A 9878-nucleotide genomic window follows, 5' to 3' on the forward strand; every position below is an offset into this window, starting at 1 on the left:
ACTTCAACACATCTGCTGGGTTTTCTCAGGCTACGTTATTTATATGCAGCATTGCCATACAACCTGCTCCTCCTGGCCTCATACTTGGCAGGAGGAAAAATACAAATAAAGGAAAAAAAAAAAACCACAAAAAACCAACGGAAAAACAACTATCGCAAGTTATGCACTGGACGAATAATAAAAGCCGGCTTTCCGGTTACCTGACTTAGCCACATGTCTCTGCCCCCACACTGCAAATTTTCCAGCCACGTATGGCTGTCCCAGCTTCATGTGTCACACGCCGGAGCCCTGCCTCCCTGCGGCTCGCTCCTGCTTGGCCCCATAAGGAAGCGCCGCGCTGCGCCCGCTCCGCCCGCCGGGCCACGGGGGAGTGCGCGCTCCCTGCCGGCCACAGGGACAGCGCTGGGAGCCGCGTCTTCTCCAAGGAACACAGGCCTCGGGGAAGGAGGAGGCAGGGGCCACGGGGGAGGGGGGGGAAAGAAGCTCTCGACTTACTGCAACTACAGGAAGTGACTTAATGTTGTACTGAAAAGGTTTTCGGCGAAGGGGGGGAGGGGGGAAAGCTCCTGTTTTTCAAGTCTCCGTGGCATAGTTAAGGAAAGCTTTGCCTGCAAATAGTGTAACTGCTTTCATGGCGAGCCGTCTTGCTTTTGGCTGCCGCACGACATCTCGAGCTACAGCTGGGAGGATTCAGAAGAACCTACCGTCCCCAATTCGGGAAAAGAATAGGACGGAGGCACAGGCACAGACACAGGCACGCACATGTCAGAGCCGCGGCAGCGGCGCCCGCCAGGTCACCTTAGTACCTCGGTTCTGCAGGGTAGACAGACACCCAACAGCCCCCGCAGACCACATGTTTCTACTGAAAGACCGGAGTGTCACTATGGTGTGGTATTTACTTACAGATACACCCAAAATAGCCGTCTAAATACCACTGGAAGCAAAAATAAATGCATACAAAAACACTTCAGACACATGAGGACACACAGCTCAATTCTATCCAGTAGGACTGCCTCAGTGTCAGGCAGGGGAAAAATCTCCAGGAATCCCTCTGCCACGAAGAGTATGAGAGCATATTCTCTAAATTACTCCTCTTCCTCCCTTAAGTCAGTACTCTGTTTCCAGATTCTCATGCTGGCTCCATTCCCTGCAGACAAACAACTCCCCTTTCCACACCCCACAGCTCCACACCCTAGGTTGGTTCTGCCTGCACCCTAGCTTTGTGCCCACTCTCTCCTTGTCCCTCACTCCCTGTACCCTTCTGGATTCTTTTTGCCTTCTTCTCATACACTGGATTTCTCAAGCATTTTCTCTACTTACATCCATTTGCTTGCACCACCAATTATAGACCAAAATCTGGTTATACTTTCATCCCCCCATCTCTGGTTTGGTTCTAGTCACTTTACCCAGCCCATGAAAATCCAAATTCCATCAGTTTTACCTGTTTTCCCATTTCCCCCAGTTTCTTTCCTTTGCCTGTCTTGGCCCTTGTCTTCCTAGCCAGCAACATCTCTGATTTTCCTATCACCAGTAAAGTCAAACAGTTTCTCTAAACCGTCCTTGGGCACAATGCTTAAGTGTTGGATGGGGGAGGGGAGAACAGACCCTTCTTTGGTGAAGGGCCTAGGACTTAAGAATTAATGCATCCTTGGAGAAATATCCATAAAACCTCTAAAAGACAAAAATCTAATGTTCAGTCATGGGAGTCAAACTGGGATCTCTTAATGTATTTTGTTCTTCATGGAAGTAAGATTGCTCAACAGAAACCTATAAAAAATAAATAGTAATAAAGAAACAACCACACTGACACTAAATCCCTCACTAAACTCCACAACATGTGTAGACAGCTCAGTTCTTCACAGTGGAATCTATCTGGTCCTCATCTTAAGCTGGCAGCCCTGCCAGGACGAAGTTTGTAGTGGCATAAGCACAAGACAGTGTGTGGAGCTGAGTGCCTACTGCTTCTCCTTAAAACACAGTGAGCATTCCACCAATTCGGTCCCAGTATTGTCAGTTGATCCCTGGAGACGCTTCTTGATTCCTTAAGGTAAAAGAGGATCAGGCATGCAATCCACTACCACAGCACTGATGCAGCGTGCAGGAGCTGTGCCAAGCCTTTGTGCATTTTGTTGTCTCAGAGAAAGGGCCAAAATGGGTGTGCCTGTTAAACGTGAAACAAAGCAAAATGGATGGCTGTGTTGAAGCAATAACTATTTTTTTTTTCCAAAAGGGAAAAAAATCTAATAAAAATGAAATTAATAAACACCTGGCAAGGGTGCAGCCCTTTTCAGCCCTTAGGTCGTGGATGAACCATGGATACATTTACTTCCTAGCTGTGGTGGGTGAATACCAAATGCTACTTCAGTAGGTACCCCAGATTAACCTCAGAGGAAGCAGTGTCCCTTCATGTCCAAAGACCTCAAGTGAGCCAAAGATTCCTATGCCCACACACACAGAAGTATTGCAGCAAATACCACACAGAATGAACACTCTTGTTAGGCTCCTCGTCTCACCCTTGGCCAGTTGGTCCTGGACACTGCTAAAGTTAGAACTATTCCCTAGCCTCTGTAGTGTGTATCAGGCAAATATTAATCACGTGTGCAGATGCACAAACACATACACTTTTGTCTGTAAAAATGCTGTAGACACTCTTCTTTTCATAGAAGAGAAAGGTTGGAAAAGACTTTTAAGACCATCAAGTCCAAATGCAATGAGAGACAAACACACCATGTTTTAAAACCAGTACCAGTGAAGCAGAACACTGTGTGAAGCACAGAGACCTCGTTGTGGTACTGTCATTACTAATGCATTTCTCCAGAAGTACACAAAGACTTCATTTCCCTCTCCCTGCTACAGGACAACCATGGGCAGGACACAAGTAGCATTTAAAAAGTGTACTCCTCAATTCTCACTTTCAGTACTGCTGGGACTGCCTCTGTCCAAACATTCCAGTCTTGCCAACTTCTATTAAATTATATCCTATCCAATGCACTACACAAGAACATCAGTATATTAAAATATTGACTCAGCTCTACCTGAGTCCACACTAATCATGGCAGTTTTCAGACCAGGAGAACTGAAAAAAGAATAGAATATTTAGTTTCTGTGCTACGAGACTTCTGAGGAAGACAAAAGCAAGGGAAATGTGGGCACACATTGAGTTTTGGTTCTGCAAGTTAGAAAACCCTTATTGTACAGCTGCCTTAGGGGGTCCAAGAAGAGCAAAGAGAAGCAACTGAAGATGTATTTCCGACAATGAAAGTCTGAGGTGCCTTGAAAAATACAGATGTCGCATGCTAAGCCTGCTCTCCCCATCTGGTTATGATACCTGCTCTAACACATTTTTATCATGGATCTGACTGCTCTTAAAGTGGTATTTTTCATTGGAATATTGTTATGAACAACAGTCTCCTTCCAGAGCTATAGCATAATTCGTACAGAATGTGGCTAAGGAAAAAATACAGAGGCAATAGTTGGCATAAATTGAGTCAAAACAGTATTTTTATATGTTCAGCTTCATTTTGGAAGCTTATCTGAGGTGGGAAAAGGAATTTTTAAAAAAAGAGTTATTTGATCAAAAGACTTTTTGATTCCTTATTACAACAGAGATTAAATTAGTGAATTTTCCCCTTCTCCCTCCACTTCGAAAATACTGCCTTTGTTGTTCTTCACTTTACCATATATAAATATTAGCCTCATCTACTGAAAAGATCCAAAACTCATGAGGTCAAGCACTTTTTTTTTTTTAAGCAAAACTGAATATCTGATCATTTTTCTTTCATTCTCATTTTAAAGTGTTGGGATTTAAGTTAAACAAAACAACCACAATAACACCTCTTGGAAAATAGACCTTAACCTTCCACACTCATTTTATCAGTTTTCTCTTGGCTAGCAATATACAATCTGGAAGATGCCATGAAACTACTAGCTCCTCAACAGTTCAATTTAGGTCTCTATTGTTTCCAAAAGTGCTGGTGGGGAGATGTCCAAAAGCTAAACAGATTACCTAATTTTTTTTATTTTTTTTTTTTATTCCAAGAACCTAGAGAGAAAAACTTACAGAACCAGCTAGTAATTTCTGTACTTTTCCATACACAACAGGAGCATAAAGTGTTGTATTTTTCTCTTTGCAGTTAAATCACAAGTGGCAGTGTGTGAGTGCAGGTGCGGGGTACACACTGCTCCAGCTGGCTGCTCATCTTCTGCAAGGAGGAAAGGCACCGCAGCACAGAAGTCAAGCCACCAAGCTGCTCATGATCATACCCTGGTGCTGGGTGCTGGCTTCAGCCACCTTCCTGCAGTGCCAGGCTGTGGTGGCCCAGCTCTGCTTGTACAAGAACACTGCACAACTGCCCAGAACACTACACTGTACTGTGGATGTGGCTAATAACACCTTCGTCTCTTTTGCTGCCATGCAAAACCAACCAATAAATACTGCCTTGTGAGGAAGGTAATCTGTTTTGCTCATACTCAGCTACAGTTGTGCTCCAAGCAAATGTGATTTAACTCCTGATGCACCTGATACTGTTTGGTATGGGGTATACTGCAGTCCAAACCAGAACTCCCCAGCCAGAGAGGAATAACAGATTCTCCTACCAAACCCACACTTACAGGGATGGAGAATTCTTCTGTTACAGAGGAGCATTTACTGCACATTTTACCAAACAAATAAATCTCCAGTGTAAAATGTTTGCTGCAAATTTAATCTGAAAGAAAAATGAGGATAGAAAACTGGGAAAACATTTATATATGGTTTTTAGATTACTTTTCAAAATTTATGTGTCAATACCCCAGCTGGAGAGCTGACTTTTAAATCTGACATCTAAATACTCAGTGCTCAGGGTGGGGGTTGTAATAAGAAAATAGGGGATAGCAACTTCTCTGAAAATAACAGAGAAGGGATGGAGCTATACCACTTTGTAGTAAACAGGGTTTTATGTCATGATGTAGATGCTCCAGCTCAGATATTTGAAGTGGTTAAGCCACAGAGATGTGAATTAAGGACAGTACCTTAACTCAATGAATATAAGCAACATCAGTTAAAGAGAGATGGTTCAGATGGCTGCTGTGTTTTGCTTGTGCTGGGAACACAAACACCAGGGCACTGACCTAAGATTTACCATGCAACATTGGTAAAAGAAGGAATTTCAATAATTGATCTGCTCTTTTAATACCATGCTGTTTCTAAAAATAGGATGATTATAGCAATAGGAGACAAAAACATCACAGCCACAATGCAAATACCCTTAAAAGCATCACTGCATTGCCCTCATAAAAAGTGCCTCTCCAGCTTTCTTGTAGCCCCCCCCACTTAGGGGCTAAGAATGTTGCTGAAAGGAGGCTTCACTTCTCCAGGCTGAACAACTCACATTCTGTCAGCCTGTCTACACAGGAGAGATGTTCCAGCCCTCTGATCATCTAAATGACCCTCCTCTGAACTCACTCCAGCAGGTCCACATCCTTCTTATGCTGGGGGATCCAGACTTGGACACAGTATTCCAGGTGGGGTCTCACAAGAATGGAGAAAAGGTGGAGAATCACCTTCCTTGACCTGTTGGTCATATTTCTATGGATACAGCCCAAGATGCAGTTGGCTTTCTGGGCTGCATATACACATTGCTGGGTTATTTAGAGCTTCTTGCCAAACAACATCCCCAAGTCCTTCTCCCCCAGGTTACTCTCAGTCCATTCTCTGCTCAGCCTGTATTTGTGCTCAGGACTGACCCAACACAGAACCTTACATTTGTCCTTTATGTTCTTGATGGCACAGGTCCACCTCTCAAGCCTGTCAGTCCTCTGGATGGCATCCCTGCCCTCTGGAGTGCTGACCACACCACGTGGCTTGGTATCCCTGGCAAATATGCTGAGGGTGCTACTACTGATCACATCACCAATAAAGACATTAAACAGTGCCAGTCCCAATACTGACCCATGAGAGGGAGTGACTGATCTTCATTTGGACCTTGAGCTGTTGAGCCCAACTCTTTGAGTGCAAACATTATACATCCATCAAATCCATGTATCTCAGTTTAGAGACAAGGAGAGACACTGTATACAGAGACAGTGTCAAATACTTCGCACAAGTCCAGGTAGATGATACTGGTTGATCTTCCCTCATCCCCCCATCCACTGTAACCCCACCACAGAAAGCCCCACATTTGTCAGGCAGGTGTGTCCTTAGTGAAGCCATGTTGGCTGTCAGCAACCACCTCCTTATTTTTCATGCACATCATTTTCAGGAGGATCTCCTCCATGACCTTACCTTGCACTGAAGTGAGACTGACTAGGCAGCTCTTGCTTTGGTGCTGGTGGTGAGATGGATGCACTAGTCTGGATATCCCACTGTCACCTCTTCCTCAGGGGTCAATTCCTCAACCACAGAATTATTTCTTAACCTTGTAGAGCTTAAGAAGAGACTCTAGCTTTTATTCTTCTCTTTGGCACACGTTTGCCAGCTATGACAGAGAATTCTGGTATCACGGAAAATACTCAGAATACTTACCCAGCCAGCTAATCACAGGAACATGTATGTAATGAATAGGCCTTTTGGTGTTACAATGGGGTCTTTCGAGGTCACATTAACCATTTTTACAACAGTAAGTGTTTTCTTTCACATGGTACAAAAAAACTTACCTACAGAATTTGTATCTGAACATCATATACCCACTGCTAAAAGTCATTTCTGTGAGCTGAAAGCAAAACCCGCCTTCCAAAAACACACCTTTTAACCCTCTCTAGACTTTTTAATGTCTAAAACTTTTGAGAGTGACTGCAAAATGCCCCCCTATCAAAATTCACAAAATCCGCTTTATATTATTGACAAGTCCCTTATTTGAGGCTGGTAATAAATCTCCCTTTCCACATACTTGGAATAGCTCAATATCTGGCAGTTTTGTGCTGGGACATCTTGTGTGTACACCACCTCAAGGCAAATAACCACAGAAACTAAGAGGCTAGGCTGTTTTGCCTCCATCCCAGTTTCTGACTCAGAGGTCTCAAGGGCAGTCAAACTATGAGTGGCAGGAAGCAGGGCATGGGTGGGAAGGGATATAGTCACTAGCTTAGTCTGCTAAGTGCCCCTCCAGCAGCAAGGAAGAGCAGAGCAGAAGCCACGGTGGTTACCAACAGCACTGCCTCTTCTGGACAGAAACAGCTGGCTACTTGCTGGCAAATTGCTGTCACAAGTCCACCTGTGGGGTGTCCCTGTGGCTTTGAGCATGACCAGTAGGTCCAGTGTCAGAAAAGCCAGAAACAACCTTAGCTGCATTTCACTGATGTGCTTCCCCAATCATCCTCCACCAATGCCCCATTAATGCCCATGTCAAGCAACATGACTGAGAAAGAAACAGCTTGTCTTACACTGAAAGCAAATTATGAACATGAGGTTAACTCCCAGTGTTAGTGAAGTACCTTGCTGTCCTCTGTGACCCAGAAGAAACCGCAGCTCCCCCATCTCCCTTGTCTACCCTTGAAAATATGGCACACCAGCCCCACTCTTCCACCAGTACTTCATCCCCTGCTCCTTTACACTACTCCATGATCACGATACAAGTGACAGAGGAAAAGATAGTTACAGAGTCCAGGGCTTGAATCCACATAGTAGAATGGGCTTCACAAAACTCAAATAGAAGGCTGGTAAAGCAAAAGAGGAGCAAACCCCCAAATTCTTCTCTTCCTTCCTTACTTATCCAAATCACCTCCCCAAACAAGTCATGGATGCAAGCTGGGTGTTTGCCTGAAAACATCTTATAACAGAAAGGTGCATCAGTGTTACCTGCTGAAGCACAAGCAAAGAAGGCTGTATTCACCTTCTATCCAAGAACAACTGAATCACAAAACCAAACTATTTAGATTTATAATGTCATTATCCTTCTTTGCTTATAAATCTCTGAAAAGGTGAGAAGTGGAGAACAGATACATAGAACTATTGTAACGGGAATAATCATCAGGAAAGAACCTGGACTCCTGGGATATAAACCTGCTGCAGAGTATTAAAATTGATTTACAATTTCAGTTTTGTCTTACAGCTGTGCACAGAGTGGAAAAAATGGGAAAATTGTCTTCTGCAAGAATGGTTCAACAAATATTTGTTTTTATGAGTCCTGGAAGGACATTATTTTGTCACCTGCTTGCCTCCATAAGAAATACGGTTTATGCTACCTAATCAGTATGATATTTCAAATAGTGGGAATTGTTCCCTCCTCCCTTTCTTTATATTAAACTAGTAATGATTCCTTCTATGAGATGTGTATTGCTTTCCAAACTTCAAAAGCCTAAGTGATCTGCATTTGCCAAAAACACTGCAAGCTTTTCCTCTACATTTAAAATAGTTCAGACCAACAAACTGATTTTTTCAAGAAAGTTAAAAAAGCAATCACCAGATCAAATATGTAAATTAATTATCCATGCTCATTCCAAATAACTAAAACCAGTGCTTTATAATTGAAAGTCTATGAAAAATATTCAAAATTAGCAACTTTGAGGGCAACAGCTACCTTTCTGCTTTTAAAGTGATGCTTTGCAGCAAATAGGTGCTCAGGCCCGCTCCCTTCTCTAGAGCTTTCACAACACTGATCTTCCATGAGAAAACCTGGGCTTGTTGAAGGAAACAAACTACTCTGTATATAAGGACAATGACAAAGAGACTACCAGAGGTGCCTGAAAGCCCAAGTGCAAACTCCCTTCAGATGGCAGCACTTGTGAGACAACCCGACTAACCCAGCCCTGCTAAAAACATAAACAAACCCCTCTACCTATCCCAACTTAATATCCTGTCAGAACATCAAGGCTGGTTTTAGCAGAGCCAGCCCCTCACCCAAGCCCATTCAAGGGTCTCACTCACCAATCCACGAGAAGCAAACCCCTGGATGTTATACCGTGTTCAGTTTTTCAGCAAATTAAGTCTGAAGCACACTTTCCTTTGCCTTAAAGGGACTGCACAGTCCTGACACATCAGCAGGCAGGGAGCCCAGTGGTTGCTACAGAGCATTTATTTATACTCATTTGGAATTTCCTGAGACAGTCCCAGCCCGGCAGCCAGCCCAGCCCAGCACCAGTGGTTTCCTTCACAGCACTTCACATGCTGTGCAATGCCACTGGTTCCCCAGGGGTTAAAATACATGAAATGGGCAGCAGGACAAAAGGAACTGCACCAAGTGACATGCTAAAATGATGCTGGCTTTCTGTTTTTGGTTTGTGAGGTTTTTTTTGTTTGTTTGTTTGTTTTTCTGAAGAAGACAGATGTAATTCCCAAAAGGGAATTATAAGTTCTTTCACCCTGTATTCTCCCTTCCTCCCCAAGCCCTTCACCCTCACCCACCTCTCTTATTTCTCACTCCCACATGTGAGCTGGGAGCACAGAAAAGTTCATTGATATAATTTGGGCAGAACAATTACCCCTGTTGTAACCACCACTGCTTGCAATTTTGTCTGTGTTACATTCAGTCTTGTTTTATTTATGCTTCCCAAATGCAGGTTATAATTTCAGGGATAAAAATAAAAACTTTTAGTATATGTTTTCTTTTTTTTCTGAAGTACAGCCAAAATATACTAGATATCCTTAATGCTAGTAAAAAACACTTTAAAAGCAATGAACAATTTTTTCCATATTCAACTTTATTGTTTCCAAATAACACCAAGTATTAACTCAAGGATAACTGGGATTCTAGATGCAAGAATACTCACTTCCTAGCATCATAAAAACAGCCTCAAAGCCCTCAGCTCCATCTCTCTTCACCTCTGCTTACAACAGTTGCTGTTAAAAGGTGACAGACTCATTCAACAAGGGCAAAGGCCCTAAGACTTCACAGCACTAAAGGAAAATAACTTTATTTTCCTATTTTCCATGCAGATTCTCAAGAACAGTTAAAAAAAGGGGG

This window comes from Cinclus cinclus, chromosome Z (genome assembly GCF_963662255.1).
Source record: "Cinclus cinclus chromosome Z, bCinCin1.1, whole genome shotgun sequence".
Lineage (NCBI taxonomy): Eukaryota > Metazoa > Chordata > Aves > Passeriformes > Cinclidae > Cinclus > Cinclus cinclus.